Genomic DNA, 19,089 nt, shown 5'->3' with positions numbered 1-19,089 from the left:
TCCTTCCGCGCAATCTTTCCATCAATATGCTTGGATACAGCACTCTGTGAATAGACAGAATCTTTAGTAACGACCTTTTGTGGCTTACCCTCCTTGTGGAGTTTGTCAATGACTGCCTTCTGGACATCTGTCAAGTCAGCAGTCTTCCCCATGATTGTGTAGCCTATTGAACCAGACTAAGGGACCATTTTAAATGCTTAGGAAGCCTTTGCAGGTGTTTTGTGGTAATTATTCTATTTCTGAGATTATGACTTTTGGGTTTTCATTGGCTGTAAGCCATAATCATCAACATTAACAGAAATAAACACTTGAAATAGATCACACTGTTTGTATTGACTTTATATAATATATGACTTTCCCTTTTGTATTGAATTACTAAAATAAATTTACTTTTTGATGATATTTTAATTTATTGAGATGCACCTGTAGAAGATCAACAGATAATCTTTTCTAGGGTTGTGCATCTCTCCAGAAATGTGGACTATTTTATGGAATAGGGCATCTAGGACATCCATCTCCACAACATACAAAAAAAACAATACAAACTAATGATGAGTTGCAACCATACTTTTGAATTACTGATTAAGCTTAATAGCTCCATCTCCTAACATTACTAGAGGTGTCAGACACTGGACCCATCTTCCATATATTTTTACCAGCCTTAGAATCATGTTTTTTGGAGCAAGGTCTATAGCATGAAATGGGAAGTTCTCAGCAGAGATATTTCCTTCCGCCCTCCAGAGTGTTTATCAAAAATTCTTTTAAAGACTCTGGGTAAGAGGCCAGCCAAGCTGCTCCTTCACATTTAATCTCTGCCAAGACCTTTATACAATGTTTGTGGAAACAAACAGCTCCTCTCTCACACCTTGATCTTATCACGCAAGTGAAAGATATTAAAACCCTTGAATAACTCATTACCTCTTTTAACAACAACCTGGAACTGTTTGGGGTGATTTGGGACACCTGGGACTATTATACCCAATATGAAAGCTGACCATGCTTACTTTAACTCTAGTAACTGTGCAACACCTACAGTGGCACTAGCATCCAAGATCACCTCAATTCTTACTGTTGTCGGCATATTTCCGATCTCAACCGTTCAGCCTTAAACGTTTGTTGTTTGTGTCACTCCCTCCTTCTTTTAGTTTAACCCCTTCATGATGTAGTACTTACAGTTAGGTCCCGAAATATTTGGAGAGTGAGCGAATCTCCATGATTTAGGCTCTTGATGCCACTATTATTTATTTAAAATGAAACAACTGACATGCAATTGAAGCACAGACTTTCAGGTTTAATTTAATGGGTTAAAAAAAAATATCCTGTGAAACATTTAGGAATTGCAACCATTTTTCTACAAAGCCTTCTCATATCAGGGGCTCAGAAATAATTGGACAAATTTAATTTACCATAAATAAAATTTTCATTTTTAAACACTTTGTAAAGAATACTTTGCAGGTAATGACTACCTGGAGTCTGGAGGCCATGGACGTCACCAAACGCTGGGTATATTTCTTTATGATGCTTAGCCTGGCCTTTACTGCAGCTAACTTCAGTTGTTGCTTGTTTGTGGGTCTTTCTGCCTTTCGTTTTGTCTTAAGCATGTGAAATGAATGCTCGATGGGTTTGAGATCTGGTGATTGACTCGACCATTGCAGAATATTCCACCATTTTGCCTTAAACGCACAGAACAGTACATAATTGTTCAATTATCCTTGCTGCATTTGGTTGAATCTGAGCAGAAAATCTTGCCCTGTACACTTCAGATTTCATCCAGGTGCTTCCGTCTTCAGTCACATCATCAATAAACACTAGTGACCCAGTGCCACTGGAAGCCATACATGCCCGGCGATCACACTGCCTACACCATGTTTTACAGAGAATGTGGTGTGCTCTGGATCATTAGCCGTTTCAAGCCTTCTCCATACTCTCTTATTCCTATCTTACTGGTACAGTTTGATCCTAGTTTCATTTGTCCAAAGATTGTTTTTCCAGAATTGGGCTGACTTCTTTAGATTTTTTTTTTAGCAAAGTCCAATCTGGCTTTTCAATTTTCAAGGCTGATTAATGGTTTGCACCTTGTGGTGAACCCTCTGTTTCTGCTCTCATGATGTCTTCTCTATATGGTAGATGTAGATACGGAAACACCTACTTCCTGGCGAATGTTCTTTACTTGGGTGGATGTTGTGAAGGGGTTTTTCTTATCCATGGAAAGGATTCTGTGATCAACCTCCCATGTTGTCTTCTGTGAACGTTTGAGTTCCCAAGCTCACCAGTGTTTTGTTTTTTTTGTAGAATGCACCAAACTGTTAATTTGGCCAATCCTAACATATCTGCTATCTTTATGATGGATTTCTTCTTCTTTTGTCAGCGTAACAATGATTTGTTTCTTTTCCATTGAGAGCTCCTTTGCACAGCTGTTGTTGTGGGTTTACAGTAACACCTTACAAAAGCATATTCCACACCTGGAATCAGCTACAGACCTTTTAGATACTTAATTGATGATGGATTAATGAGGGAATAGCCTATGAAGCTCATTGAAGAGTTTTTGAAATAATTGTCCAATTATTTATGGTCCCTTGAAAAAGAGGCAGCTATTTATTAAAAAGCTTGGTATTGCCATGTTCAGAAATGCTCGATCTAGCAAAATATAAAATTAATCAATTAATCTGATCGGTACACGGCATAGCAAGAAATTCTAAACGCCAAAATTATGGTGTTTTGGTTGCAGCAATATTGCATTAAAATGCAATAACAGGCGATCAAAACATTGCATCTATGCAAAAATTATATAATTAAAAACGTCACCTCAAGACGTAAAAAAAAAGCCATCACTGATCCCCAGATCCCAAAAAATGAGAATGCTACAGGTTTCAGAAAAAGGGAGACAAAAGCGCCATTCTTTTTTTGGACAAACTTCTGACATTTTTTTTCACCACTTAGATGAAAGTAAAATTACAAGTTTGGTATCTATGAACTCATACTGACCTGAGGAATCATAATGCCAGGTCAGTTTTCCCATGTAGTGAACATTGCAAATTTAAAAAAAAAAGCAATTATGGAATTGCAGGTTTTTTGCAATTTCACCGCAATTTTTTCCCGTTTTTCAGTACATTATGTGGTAAAGGTAATGGTTTCTTTCAAAATTACAACTCTTCCCACAAAAAACAAGCCCTCAGTGGCAAGATTGATGGAAAAATAAAAAAGTTTTGACTCTTCGAAGAAGTGGAGGAAAAAACAAACAAAAAAAAAAACAGAAAATCGTCGGGGGGGGGGGGATATCAATGAAAAAAATCATTGCTGTTCGCAACCTATTGTGACGTATTGTTCATGTCAATTTTATGTTTCTTTCTAAAATGAATATAATCCTATAAAAATTAGTTGAAAAAAATGAATTGGGTGTTGCAGAACAAGAATAGTGATTTGTCAATAACATAGCTCAGGAAGCGTATGCCCTTGACCACAATATTTCCAGAATTAAATATTTCTATAGCCTTTAGAAAATGAGAAACTCTGCTATACTCACCCTCCTTGGGTCCACTGCTGTCTCTCAACCACTATGTCGGTTTTAGTGGGAACTGTCCCAAACCTCAATATTGCGTTTCCTTGTATCCAAAGGGTCCAGGAAGCTGGGATATGGGAAGCTATTTGGTAAAGTTCTCACATTGTGGAGTTGCTCCAGCTTTAATTGTGCTTGTCTTTGCTATGGAGGGAACAGCGACCTCTTTTAAATAGCCAAGGAGACAAATATAAATTTAATGAAAATCAGATTAGTATTTCATTCATATCACATGCAGATGCGGTGTGAGAATATCACCAAAAAGGTCTCAAAATCTGGAGCACATATCTTGTAAACAAAAGAATGCAGCAGCGTCTTTAAGTGCTAAGTTGTCTGAAAATATTGCTATACAGTATATCATCCACAAAAGTGAGTGCACCCCTCACGTTTTTGCAAATATTTTGTATCTTTTGATGGGACAACACTGATGTTATGACACTTTGATACAGTGTACAGTAGTCAGTGTACAGCTTGTATAACAGTGTAAATTTGGCGTTCTCTCTAAATAACTCACACAACCATTAATGTTTAAATTGCTGGCAACAATAGTGAGTATACCCCTACGTGAAAATGGCCAAATTATGCCCAATTAGTCATTTTCCCTCCATGTTGTCATGTGATTCAATGGTGTTACAAGCAGCAGGTGTATTAGATTTGGTGTTATCACTCACACACTCCCATACTGGTCACTGGACATTCAACATGGCACCTCATGGCAAATAATTCTCTGAGGATCTGAAAAAGAGAATTGTTGTTCTTCATAAAGATGACCTATGGTATGAGAAGGTTGCCAACACCATGAAACTGAGCTGCATCACAGTGGCCAAGACCATAAAGCGGTTCCACTTAGAACAGGCCCCGCCATAGTTGACCAAAGACGTTGAGTGCACGAACTCAGAATTATATCCAGAGATTGTCTTGCAGTTAAAGGACATGGATTACTGGAACCATGTCCTGTAGTCTGATGAGACCAAGATAAACTTATTTGGTTCAGATGGTGTCAAGTATGTGTGGCGGCAACCAGGTGAGAAGTACAAAGACAATTGTGTCTTGCCTACAGTCAAACATGGTGGTGGAAATGTCATGATTTGGGGCTGCTTGAGTGCTGCCAGCTATGGGGAGCTACAGTTTATTAAGGGAAATATGAATCCATCATATACTGTGATATACTGAAACAGAGCATAGTCCCCTACCTTTAGAAACTGGGCCACAGGGCAATATTCTAACGTGATAATAACCCCCAAACACATCCAAAATGACCACTGCCATGCTAAATAAACTGAGAGTAAAGGTGCTGGACTGGCCAAGCATGTCTCCAGACCTAAGCAATATTGAGCATCTGTGCAGCATCCTCAAACGGAAGGTGGAGGAGCGCAAGGTCTCTAACATCCACCAGCTACATGATGTCATCATGGATAATGGAAGAAGATCCAGTAGCTCCTGTGAAGCTCTAGTGAACTCCATGCCCAAGAGAGTTAAGACAGTTCTTGAAAATAAGGGTGGTCACACAAAATGTTGACACTTTGGGCATAATTTGTCCATTTTAATTTAATGGTGTACTCACTTTTGTTGCCTGTGATTTTGACATCCATGGCTGTGTGTTGAGTTATTTAGAGGGCACACCAAAGTTACATGGCTATACAAGCTGTACACTGACAACTTTACATTGTATCATATCTTCAATGTTGTCCCATTAAAAGATATGATCAAATATTTACCAAAATATGTGGGGTGTACTCACATTTGTGATATACTTTATGGCATTTGGACTGCATTACTACAATATAGAATATACCTATAAAAATTAAGACACTTAGCGCATAAATTGGCCAATTCATGAGAGCCCAGTGGCCATGACAAGGCATACCTTTCTATGATGTGACCCTAATCCTAATGCTTGTCAAATATGCCTCTCCCGGGCTAAAATCCTATAAATTTAAAGGGCAGGTGGGATCCAGAATTAACTTCTTTATCAAATTTGACATACGTTTATGACACTGTCAGAAAGGGGTTTACAACCTAGAAGTAAACTTCTGCCATGGCGATCATGCAGGCACAGGAGCTGTCCCGCATGATCACCACCGGCTGCTTGGCATAAGGTATAGTCAAGTTCCGGCTGTCACAGCAATGGCTGGGCCTCGCACTGCCCCTGGCTGTTTAACCCCTTAAATACAATGAGCTATAGCCATTGCAGCATTTAGAAAGCTGGGAGAGGGAGTGTGCTCTCTCTCCCACAAGAATGGGACCCATTGGCAATTTGAGGTTGTAATAATGACCTCTGGGTCAGCCAGTTATGGAAAGGCTAGACCATGCCAGAAGCATGGAATAAAGGCCTTTCTTCAGTGTCACACAGACAAGTGTAATGTAGTGAAATATATTATTCCAGCAGTTAGAGTAATAAAAGTTAATGTCCATATTGGACATCTGAAAATAAAAAATGAAAAATATACCAATAAATATGTATAGTTATGTGAAAACATAAGAAAACAAGTACATACATTTGCTATTGTCACATTTGGAACAACCCGATCTATAAAACTCACTAGTTAACCACTTCAGTGAACACCGAAGAAAAACAATAAAAAATGAAGCAGAAACTGCTTTTTCATCATGCAGCGGTCAAAAAAGTGGAATAAAACGCGATCAGATAAGACATATGTCAACAAAAATGCTATTGCTGAAAACATCTTCAACTGTGAAAAAAACAAGATGCCATGCAGCTCCATCAACAAAAAAAATAATAAGCTATAGTTCTAAGAATGTAGCATTACAAAAACATTTTTTTCTATAAAATAGTTTTTATGGTGTAAAAGCGGCAAAACATAGATCTAATATATAAAGCTGAGTGTATGTATGTGTGTATGCATGTATGTATGTATGTCCGCTAAAGGAATTTGCACCGTCACATTTACAATCACAAAATTTTGCGCAGACACCTCATGTGACTCAGGGAACGTCATAGACTATGTTTTGACTGGAAAATTTAACCCTGCGATTTACAGTTACTCTCCAAAAAACCTGCCTCCATTAAAGTCAATAGAGCTAGAAGCTACAGATCATTAATAGGAGCTCTGATTGGTTGCTAAAAGAACAAAGGACATTCATAGTATAAGAAGCTTCTGTGTGAGGTAATATGATGTCGGTGGGGAGACGGATAAAGACAGAGAGAGACAAAGACAGACAAGGAAAGAGACACAGACAGACATGGAAAGAGACACAGACAGATAAGGAAGAGACAGACAGACAAGGAAGAGACAGAAAGACATGGAAAGAGACAGAAGGGGAAAGAAACAGAGACAGATGGGGAAAGAGACAGACGGTGAAAAGAGACAGATGGGGAAAAGAGACAGACGGAGAAAAGAGACAGACGGAGAAAAGAGACAGACAGGGAACAGAGACAGACGGGGAATGAGACAGACGGGGAACGAGATAGACGGACACAGAAATAGAGAGCTAGACATAGACAGAGACAGGCATGGATAGAGACAGACATGGATAGAGACAGGCACAGACACGCAGAGACAGACACTGACAGACAAGGAAAGAGACAGACACAGACAGACAGACAAACACAGACACAAAGAGACAGAGACACAGTGACAGAAACAGACAGACAAGGAAAAAGACAGACACAGACACACAGAGACAGACAGACAGACAATGGGACAGACAGACTGGGAGAGAGACAGAGAGACAGTTACTATCTTGGGCAATGCTGGGTACTACAGCTAGTAAACATATAAATGTTAGTGCTGTAATCTTACGGACACGAAGAATATAGCTGTAGTATAACTTTTAAGACACAAAGAATGATGTAAAAAAAGTGTTATTTTGTAAAAAAGCGTTTTGTAGCATTATAGTAGCCAAACCCAAACTATGTATAAATCTGATATCGCTGTAAGCATACTGACCTGAGGATTATTACTTATACCGCACGGTGTACGGCGTAAAAAATAAATAAACAAAGTCAATTTTTCAACTGCTATTGATATTTTTTTTTACTCTGTCTCCCAAAGATCACAGTATGGCACAGGTTATATTTATCCTGCACTTTATACTGAGCACTTACATCGGGGATAATATTTAACTCTCTGAAAAATACGACTCAGAAAAAAAATTCCCAATGGAAAATTCAATGTATTGAGGCACAGGGAGTCACTTTGAACTCCTTCTGTGTGGCCTGTGGTGCGATGGAGTCCATCTTTTTATGCGTCTAAAAAAGTGCAGTAAACAACAGTTTTGTGCACATTTGAAAAGATGGACAATGCTGAACAGAGGTCAGACAGAGTCCGGAGTAACTCTGCTGCCCCATTGTAGTGAATGGACCTGTCGGGGGTGTCCAGGGGAAAAAGGAATAAAAATGTAGTTATTCCTGCGCTGCTGTCAGTGAAGGAATCCAATATAAAAACATAGTTCAAAATAAAAGGTGGTTTATTCAACGCATTTCTAAGTGAACTTTGCTTCTTCAGGAAAGGCCACCAAAATGCAGAGCAATGACAGAATCGGAGTGTATATATTTCTCATTAATATATATACACAGTACAGACCAAAAGTTTGGACACACCTCATTCAAAGAGTTTTCTTTATTTTCATGACTGAAAATTGTATATTCACATTGAAGGCATCAAAACTATGAATTAACACATGTGGAATGAAAGACTTAACAAAAAAGTGTGAAACAACTGAAAATATGTCTTATATTCTAAGTTCTTCAAAGTAGCCACCTTTTGCTTTGATTACTGCTTTGCACACTCTTGGCATTCTCTTGATGAGCTTCAAGAGGTAGTCATCAGAAATGGTTTTCACTTTACAGGTGTGCCCTGTCAGGTTTAACCCCTTCAGCCCCCGGCATTTTGTGTTTTTCCATTTTGTTTTTTCCTCTCTTTCTTCCGAGAGCCGTAACTTTTTTATTTTTCTGTCAATCTTGCCATATGAGGGCTTGTTTTTTTGCGGGACGAGTTGCACTTTTAAATGAAACCATAAGTTTTACCATATATTATACTGGAAAATGGCAAAAAAATTCCAAGTGCGGAAAAATTGCAAAATAAGTGTGATTGCACAATAGTTTTGGGATATTTTATTCACCGTGTTCACTATATGGTAAAAATGATGTGTCATTGTGATGCCTGAGGTCAGTGCAAGTTTTTAGCTACCAAAAATGAATAGGTTTACTTGTATTTAAGGGGTTAAAAAAAATTCACAAACTTGTCCAAAAAAAGTGGTGCACGTTTTGCGCCAATTTCCAAAACCCATAGCGTTCTCATTTTTCGGGATCTATGGCTCAGTAATGGCTTACTTTATGCGTCTTGAGCTGACGCTTTTAACGGTATTATTTTTGCGCAGATGCCATGTTTTGATCGCCCGTTATTGCATTTTGCGCAAAATTTGCGGTGATCAAAAAATGTAATTTTGGCGTTTGGAATTTTTTGCCGCTACGCCGTTTACTGATCAGATTAATTGATTTTATATTTTGATAGGTCGGGCATTTCTAAACACGGCGATACCAAATGTGTGTATATTTTTTTAAATTTTAATTTTCAATGGGGTGAAAGGGGGGTGATTTGAACTTTTAGATTTTTTTTATTTTTTTTAATTTATTAAAACTTTCTTTTAACTTTTTTTTTATTTTACTAGTCCCCCTAGGGGGCTATAGCGATCAGCAATCCGATCGCTCTGCCCTATCTGCAGATCACAGCTACATAGCTGAGAACTGCAGATTTGGTGCTTTACTTTCAATGCCAGCTGTATTCCGGCATTGAGAGGAAGTGACTCGTGTTAGCTACAGGCGTCATCACATGACCCTATGCTACCATGGCAACCACCGAAAGTCACGTCATGTCACGTGACTTCCGATGGGGGCGGGGTAAGTCACTGTCATGGCGACGTGCATATAGATCTCTCTGACAGATTTTGGCAGCGAGATGTAAGGGGTTAATGGTCGCGGGTGGAAGCGATTCCACCCGCGACTAGCAGGCACACGTCAGCTGTTGAAAACAGCTGATATGTGCGCGGATTGCCGCGACCTGCTCACAGCAGGGGGCGGGGAATAACCTCACACGATCCATGACGTAGCCAGTACATCATGGGTCATTTAGGGGTTAATAAGTAGGATTTCTTATCTTATAAATGGGGTTGGGACCATCAGTTGTGTTCTGCAGAAGTCTCGTAGATACACAGCTGATAGTCCTACTAAATAGACTGTTAGAATTTGTATTATGGCAAGAAAAAAGCAGCTGAGTAAAGAAATTGAGTGGCCATCATTACTTTAAGAACTGAAGGTCAGTCAGTCCGAAAAATTGGGAAAACTTTGAAAATGTCCCCAAGTGCAGTGGCAAAAACCATCAAATGCTACAAAGAAACTGGCTCACATGAGGACCGCCACAGGAAAAGAAGATCAAGAGTCACCTCTTTTTAAGTTTATCCGAGTCACCAGCCTCAGAAATCGCAGGTTAACAGCAGCTCAGATTAGAGACCAGGTCAATGCCACACAGAGTTCTAGCAGCAGATACATCTCTAGAACAACTGTTAAGAGGAGACTTTGTGCAGCAGGCCTTCATGGTAAAATAGCTGCTAGGAAACTACTGCTAAGGACAGGCAACAAGCAGAAGAGACTTGTTTGGGCTAAAGAACACAAGGAACGGACATTAGACCAGTGGAAATCTGTGCTTTGGTCTGATAAATCCAAATTTGAGATCTTTGGATCCAACCACCGTGTCTTTGTGCGACGCAGAAAAGGTGAACGGATGGACTCTACATGCCTGGTTCCCACCGTGAAGCATGGAGGAGGTGTGATGGTGTGGGGGTTCCTTGCTGGTGACATTGTTGGGGATTTATTCAATATTGAAGGCATACTGAACCAGCATGGCTACCACAGCATCTTGCAGCGGCATGCTATTCCATCCGTTTTGCGTTTAGTTGGACCAACATTTATTTTTCAACAGGACAATGACCCCAAACACACTTCCAGGCTGTGCAAGGGCTATTTGACTAAGAAGGAGAGTGATTGTGTGCTACGCCAGATGACCTGGTCTCCACAGTCACCAGACCTAAACCCAATCAAGATGGTTTAGGGTGAGCTGGACCGCAGAGTGAAGGTAAAAGGGCCAACAAGTGCTAAGCATCTCTGGGATCTCCTTTAAGACTGTTGGAAGACCCTTTCCGGTGACTATTACTTGAAGCTCATCAAAAGAATGCCAAGAGTCTGCAAAGTAGTAATCAAAGCAAAAGGTGGCTACTTTGAAGAACCTGGAATATAAGACATATTATCAGTTGTTTCACAAGTTTTTGTTAAGCATTTCATTCCACATGTGTTAATTCATAGTTTTGATACATTCAATGTGAATCAAGAAAACTCTTTGAATGAGAAGGTGTGTCTAAACTTTTGGTCTTTACTAATTACACACACATTTTTTTTAAATTGTGAAAAGTTTATTCAGAGGGTCATTTATTATTCAACCCCTCAATCCACCAGAATTCTGTTTGGTTCCCCTAAAGTATTAAGAAGTATTTCAGGCACAAAGAACAATGAGCTTCACATGTTTGGATTAATTATCTCTTTTTCCAGCCTTTTCTGACTAATTAAGACCCTCCCCAAACTTGTGAACAGCACTCATACTTGGTCAACATGGGAAAGACAAAGGAGCATTCCAAGGCCATCAGAGACAAGATCGTGGAGGGTCACAAGGCTGGCAAGGGGTACAAAACCCTTTCCAAGGAGTTGGGCCTACCTGTCTCCACTGTTGGGAGCATCATCCGGAAGTGGAAGGCTTATGGAACTAGTGTTAGCTTTCCACGGCCTGGACAGCCTTTGAAAGTTTCCACCTGTGCCGAGGCCAGTCTTGTCCGAAGAGTCAAGGCTAACCCAAGGACAACAAGGAAGGAGCTCCGGCAAGATCTCATGGCAGTGGGGACATTGGTTTCAGTCAATACCATAAGTAACGTACTCCACCGCAATGGTCTCCGTTCCAGACGAGCCCGTAAGGTACCTTTACTTTCAAAGCGTCATGTCAAGGCTCGTCTACAGTTTGCTCATGATCACTTGGAGGACTCTGAGACAGACTGGTTCAAGGTTCTCTGGTCTGATGAGACCAAGATCGAGATCTTTAGTCCCAACCACACACGTGACGTTTGGAGACTGGATGGCACTGCATACGACCCCAAGAATACCATCCCTACAGTCAAGCATGGTGGTGGCAGCATCATGCTGTGGGGCTGTTTCTCAGCCAAGGGGCCTGGCCATCTGGTCCGCATCCATGGGAAGATGGATAGCACGGCCTACCTGGAGATTTTGGCCAAGAACCTCCGCTTCTCCATCAAGGATCTTAAGATGGGTCGTCATTTCATCTTCCAACAAGACAATGACCCAAAGCACACAGCCAAGAAAACCAAGGCCTGGTTCAAGAGGGAAAAAATCAAGGTGTTGCAGTGGCCTAGTCAGTCTCCTGACCTTAACCCAATTGAAAACTTGTGGAAGGAGCTCAAGATTAAAGTCCACATGAGACACCCAAAGAACCTAGATAACTTGGAGAAGATCTGCATGGAGGAGTGGACCAAGATAACTCCAGAGACCTGTGTCGGCCTGATCAGGTCTTATAAAACACGATTATTAGCTGTAATTGCAAACAAGGGTTATTCCACAAAATATTAAACCTAGGGGTTGAATAATAATTGACCCACACTTTTATGTTGAAAATGTATTAAAATTTAACTGAGCAACATAACTTGTTGGTTTGTAAGATTTATGCATCTGTTAATAAATCCTGCTCTTGTTTGACATTTGCAGGCTCTAACTTATTTGCATCTTATCAAACCTGCTAAATCTGCAGGTGGTTGAATACTACTTGTAGGCACTGTATATACATAGAAGAAATGCTTTACAAAATTTCACCAGACGGGCACAGCAATAGTTCAAAGGATTAACATGACTGCTGTATACATGAATATGAAACATGAAACATAAAAGGTGACCTTTATTACAAGCTAGGGAGATATCAAAGGAGAAATTAAAAGCAAAAGATAATGTAAGAATAGGGAATTTGAGTGAAAAGTAGGAAATTGGAAACATGTGTTGCTACAATGAGCGTGGTGACACTATAAATCTTGTGCCACAATCGAAAAGTGAAAAAAATCACTAAATTATAAGGAGGAGAAGAGAGTTATAAAATGTCTGTGAAATGTACAGTACTGAAATATAGAAAAGTAAGAAGTGTATAAAAAAAACGTGTAAATACAATGTAAATGTATACTTAAAAAAAAATAATATATATATATATATATATATATATATATATATATATATAAAAAAAGTATATATGTATGTAACTGTATAAATATATATATATATACATATATATATATATATATATATATATATATATATATATACATATATATATATATATATATATATGTTTATGTATAAATGTGTTTATAACAATATGATCAAAATATTAAAAAATGCAAAAAAAACATAATTTGTGAAAATATTAATATTCTGAAAAAGATATGCAACTGTGTGCAAATGTACTAAAAAATATATATCTGCAACTGTGTATAAATGCATTTAAAAATAATTGAATAGATATAAATTTATAAAAATTAAGAATGGAGAAAAATATATATTAAAATGAAATAATGTACCGTAAATAAAATGTGAATACCATAAGAAGCAGCTGTGTGTGAATATATGAAAGAGTAAAAGATATGTTTGTAGAAAAAAAAGGTTAGAGAAATCCGATGGAAAAAAACTAGAAGACTGAAAATGTGAATAAAAATAGAGACATACAGTACTTGTATATAAGTTAAAATAAGGCACATGTAGATAAAGATTCTGACTGCATGTACGTAAAAGAAAGGGGGAAATGAATTTATGACTGGAAACAATGGAAAAAACCTCTGTACTCTAATAAAGATATGACAGAGAGCAGTAGATTTATGCTGTCATAACAAATATATATCAAGGAAAAACAGAATAGTGAGTGCTGTCATCACAGATATACAGTGCCTTGCGAAAGTATTCGACCCCCTTGAATTTTTCAACCTTTTCCCACATTTCAGGCTTCAAACATAAAGATAAAAATTTTAATGTTATATTGAAGAATCAACAACAAGTGGACACAATTGTTAAGGTGAACAAAATTCATTGCTTATTTTAAACTTTTCTAAAAAAATGAATAACTGAAAATTGGGGCATGCAATATTATTCATCCCCTTTAAGTTAATACTTTGTAGCCCCACCTTTTACTGTGATTACAGCTGCAAGTCTCTTGGGGTATGTGTCTATCAGTTTTGCACATCGAGAGACTGAAATTCTTGCCCATTCTTCCTTTGTAAACAGCTTGAGCTGAGTGAGGTTGGATGGAGAGCGTTTGTGAACAGCAGTTTTCAGCTTTTTCCACAGATTCTCGATTGGGTTCAGGTCTGGAGTGTGACTTGGCCATTCTAACACCTGGGTACGTTTATTTGTGAACCATTCCATTGTAGATTTTGCTTTATGTTTGGGATCATTGTCTTGTTGAAAAACAAATCTCTGTCCCAGTCTCAGGTCTTTTGCAATGGGGAGATAAGGTATGCACACCAGTGACTATGTAAGGGGAATACATGGAATAGCAGAAACTTCTGTGTGAATACTGACATGAAAAATTCAATAGCTATATGTAAGGATGAAATGTGAAAAATGGAACCTGCATTACTGCCATGAATATATGAATAAAGAGAAATTTAGCTACTGAATTGATCAATGCAATAGAGCCCCAACACTACGCCAAAGTATTTCTCTACGTTGGGGTCCCTAGCTTGTGTGTGTCCTCTCATGCAGTTAAAAAACTTACCGTGAATGGGAAGCTGAGACCCATTCACGGTAAGTTTTTTAACTGCATGAGAGGACACACACAAGCTAGGGACCCCAACGTAGAGAAATACTTTGGCGTAGTGTTGGGGCTCTATTGCATTGATCAATTCAGTAGCTACATTTCTCTTTATTCATATATTCATGGCAGTAATGCAGGTTCCATTTTTCACATTTCATCCTTACATATAGCTATTGAATTTTTCATGTCAGTATTCACACAGAAGTTTCTGCTATTCCATGTATTCCCCTTACATAGTCACTGGTGTGCATACCTTATCTCCCCATAGTGATGTTTTTTTAGGTTTTTGCACCCAGTTCAGACATAGAATGGAGTTCCAAACGTTATTTCTTATTTTTCTGGTCTTTTGCAGACTCCAACAGGTTTTCTTCAAGAATGGTCCTGTAGTTGGCTCCATCCATCTTCCCATCAATTTTAACAATCTTCCCTGTCCCTGTTGAAAAAAGAAGGCCCAAACCATGATGCTGCCACCACCATGTATGACAGTAAGGATGGTGTGTTCAGGGTGATGAGCTGTATTGCTTTTATGCCAAACATATCGTTTGGCATTGTGCCCAAATAGTTCGATTTTGGTTTAATCTGACCAGAGCACCTTCTTCCACATGTTTGGTGTGTCTCCCAGGTGGCTTGAGGCAAACTAAACAACACTTTTTATGGATATCTTTGAGAAATGGCTTTCTTCTTGCCACTCTTCCATAAAGGCCAGATTTGTGCAGTGTACGACTGATTGTTATCCTATGGACAGACTCTCCCACCTCAGCTGTAGATCTTTGCAGTTCATCCAGAGTGATCATGGGCCTCATAGCTGCATCTCTGATCAGTCTTCTCCTTGTTTGAGATGAAAGTTTGGATGGACGGCCGGGTCTTGGTAGATTTGCAGTGGTATGATACTCCTTCCATTTCAATATGATCGTTGCACAGTACTTCTTGGGATGTTTAAAGTTTTGAAAACCTTTTTGTAACCAAATCTGGCTTTACAATTCTCCACAACAGTATCACGGACCTGCCTGTTGTGTTCCTTGGTCTTCATGATGCTCTCTGCGCTTTAAACAGAACACTGAGACTATCACAGAGCAGGTGCAATTATACGGAGACTTGATTACACACAGGGGCTTATATTTATAATCATCAGTCATTTAGGACAACATTGGATCATTCAGAGATCCTCAATGAACTTCTGGAGTGAGTTTGCTGCACTGAAAGTAAAGGGGTTGAATAATATTGCACGCCTCACTTTTCAGTTATTTTTTAACAAAGTTTAAAATAAGCAATAAATGTCGTTCGACTTCACAATTGTGTCCCACTTGTTGATTCTTCACCATAACATTAAAATTTTCATCTTTATGTTTGAAGCCTGAAAAGTGGGAAAAGGTTGAAAAATTCAAGGGGCCAAATACTTTCGCAAGGCACTGTAATAAGAAAAGCTTCAAAGTGTGTGGTGCTACCAGAGCTTCAGAGCTTTATACTGTGCTTCAAAAGTAGTTTTTCACCACTTATGGGATATTGGCAAAGCCAGGAGAAATTGTGTAACAAATTTTATGGTTCATTTTCTGCTGTTACCATTTTTGAAAATCAAAACTTTGGGGCCAAAGAAACATTTTATGGAAAAAATGGTAATTTCTTATTTTCACAGGCCAATGTTATATAATTCCATGAATTACCAGTGGTTTAAAATTGCTCACTACACTACAAGATATATTCCTTAAGAAATGCAGTTCCAGAATGGGTTCACTTGTGAGGGGTTTCTGCTGTTTTGACATATCAGGGGATCTTCAAATGTGACATGGCATCAACGATCTATTCTGGCCAAGATGGCAATCTAAAATACAAATAGCGTTCCTTTCCTTCTGAGCCCTATGGTGCACTTAAACAGTAATTTTCCACCACATATGGAGTATCACTGTACTCAAGAGAAATTACACAACAAATTGTATGGTCCATTTTCTATTGTTACTGTTGTAAAAATGAAAAAAAATGTGAGGGTTAAAGCAACATTTTTTGGTAAAAATGTATTTTGCTATTTCCACAGCTCAATGTTATAAAATTCTGTGAAATACCTATGGGTTCAAACTGCTTATTACACATCAAAAGTTCCTTGAGGGGTCTAGTTTCCAAAATGGTATCACTTTTGGGGGGTTTCCACTGTTTAGGCACATCAGGGGCTCTGTAAACACAACATGGCATCCACTATCTATTCAAGACAATTTTGTGCTCCAAAATTCAAATAACGCTCTTTCCCTTTTGAACACTATTGTGAGCCGAAAGAGTAGTTTTCAACCACATATTGGGCATCAGCATACTCAGGAGACGTTACACAACAAATTATATGCACCATTTTTCTTTTTACCCTTGTGAAAATGAAAAAATTGGTGCTAAAGCAATATTTTTGTGGGAAAAATTAAAATTTTCATTTTTTCCTTCCAAATTGCTTGAATTTGTCTGAAGCACCTAAAGGCTTAATGAACTTCTTGAATGTGGTTTTTAGCCCTTTGAGAGGTGCATTTTCATTTCATTCATTTCAAATGTGATGTGGTAGCTAAATAAGTTGGTTTTGTCAATTTTGTTGAAAAAAAATGAGAAATTGCTGATGATCTTTTAACCCTTATGCCGGCGTCACACGGGACGATCTATCGTGCGATCGCATAAGCGATCGCACCCGCTCCTGTCGTTTGTGCGTCACGGGCAATTAGTTGCCCATGGCACACAAAGTCATTAACCCCTGTCACAAGCACTTACCTCCGGGGCGACGTCGCTGTGGGCGGCGAACATCCACTTCCTGAAGGGCGAGGGACGTTTGGCGTCACAGTGACGTCACACAGTCACCGGCCAATAGAAGCGGAGGGGCGGAGATGAGCGGGACGTAACATCCCGCCCATCTCTTCCTTCCGCATTGCCGGTGGGACGCAGGTAAGCTGCAGTTTGACGTTCCCGAGGTGTCACACATAACGATGTGTGCTGCCTCGGGAACGATGAACAACCGGAGCACAGAAGGAGGAACGACTTTATGAAAATGAACAACATGTCAATGAGCAACAATAAGGTGAGTATTTTTGCTCGCTCACAGTCATTCGGAGGTGTCACATGGTACGATATCTCTGACGATGCCGGATGTGCGTCACTAACGACGTGACCCCGATGACATATCACCCGATATATCGTACCGTGTGACGCCGGCATAAGTCTAACTACAAATATAAATTACTTTTCAAAAATGGGGCTTATATAAAGTAGACATGTGATAAATGTTATTTATTAACTATTTTTTGTCATATAATTATCTGATTTAAGGGCATACAAATTTGAAGTTCAACAATTGCAAAATTTTCCAATTTTTTGTAATATTTTTGAAATTTTCCTAAATAAACTAAAATCATATTGACCAAAATTTACCACTAACACAAAGGTTCATGTGGTGGCACGGTGGCTCAGTAGTTAGCACTGCAGTCTTGCAGCTCTGGGGTCCTGGGTTTAAATCCCACCATGGACAACATATGCAAGGAGTTTGTATGTTCTCCATGTGTTTATATGGGTTTTCTCCCCAACTCCAAAGACATACTGATAGGGATTTTAGATTGTGAGCCCCAATGGGGACAGTGTTGCCAATGTATGTAAGGCGCTGTGAAATTGATGGCGCTGTATAATATTATTATTATTATAAGTACAATGTGTCACAAATAAAAACATCTCAGAAACACTGGGAAATATTGATGCATTCCAAAGTTATTACCTTATAAAATGACACTCCGTAAAATTTGACCTGGTTAGAAAGGTTAAAACAGGATTAGGGGTGAAGGGGTCAATTACAAACAGACTTTGGGTTTTCATATTTCATATATACATAAAATGTAGCTGAACATATGTAAAATGCAAAGTACTTTCTCTAGATATATGCCTGTAACCACATTATAATGCTCTAGCAAATCCCATACAGATATACGCACAAGTCTTTTTACCGTATCTGTAATCCCGAGGACTGATTTACAACACCTCTGGAGGAAACACTCACCTGTTCTCTTGTGTTGTCGTAACCTCACCAGCTTAGTCAGTTCCTCGTATGATGGAAAACTCAGGGCGTTATGATGTTCAGTTAATCTTAGACAAATGTTGCCAGTAAGGAAGTGTTCAATTTTTTTATATACACAACCATGATTAAAAACTTGTACATGCACTAAGAAATATATAATGCTACACGTTATATTTAACTATGGCCATATAACTAACGATTGCTCATATAGTGCTTCAACTTTGTAATAATGTGTTGAATACTTTTATGAGAACAGAATACACACAATATAGAGATCAGCCATAAAAGAGGGACATGTCACAGGATGTTGCAGATGTAACGTGGTCAGGGTGGTAGCCGTGCCCATGGACAAGGTGCTCACTTTCTTTGTTAGGCTTGCTACAAAAAAAGGGGTTCCTGGGTGTATGTGTGTGATGTTGTTACCGTGAACATCTTCACCTTGGGCCTACTGTGCTCTGTATGTCATTCGACCCCTTTGACGCCAGAATGAAGAAACCAGATAAGTGGGAAAAATAAAGTTCTCTTTACTTGACAATAAACTTAAGTTACTTCTGTATCCTAGAGAGACAGATTTATCATGGTCACGGGCAATGCCACTTTACTTGAGAACGGTATAGAGTAGAGATGAGCGAGTACCATAA

The 19,089-nt window shown here is 38.9% G+C and overlaps 1 protein-coding gene across 3 annotated transcripts in view; it reads right to left on the bottom strand.

The window, feature by feature from the left end:
• Nucleotides 1–18,512, bottom strand: part of LOC142309910 (membrane-spanning 4-domains subfamily A member 4A-like) — a 163,356-nt gene extending 144,844 nt beyond the window's left edge. Inside the window, exon 1 of one of the 3 annotated variants that reach the window (XM_075347372.1) lies at nt 18,431–18,512. The gene's annotated coding sequence lies outside the window, so the exon portion shown is untranslated. Of the gene's footprint in view, nt 1–18,151; nt 18,185–18,365 lie in introns of those variants that run through there. The other 2 variants (XM_075347374.1, XM_075347375.1) reach the window with 2 other exon arrangements.
• Between the last annotated feature and the right edge of the window lie 577 nt (nt 18,513–19,089).

This window comes from Anomaloglossus baeobatrachus, chromosome 5 (assembly GCF_048569485.1).
Source record: "Anomaloglossus baeobatrachus isolate aAnoBae1 chromosome 5, aAnoBae1.hap1, whole genome shotgun sequence".
NCBI lineage: Eukaryota > Metazoa > Chordata > Amphibia > Anura > Aromobatidae > Anomaloglossus > Anomaloglossus baeobatrachus.
This window is presented reverse-complemented; position numbering and strand designations above follow the sequence as displayed.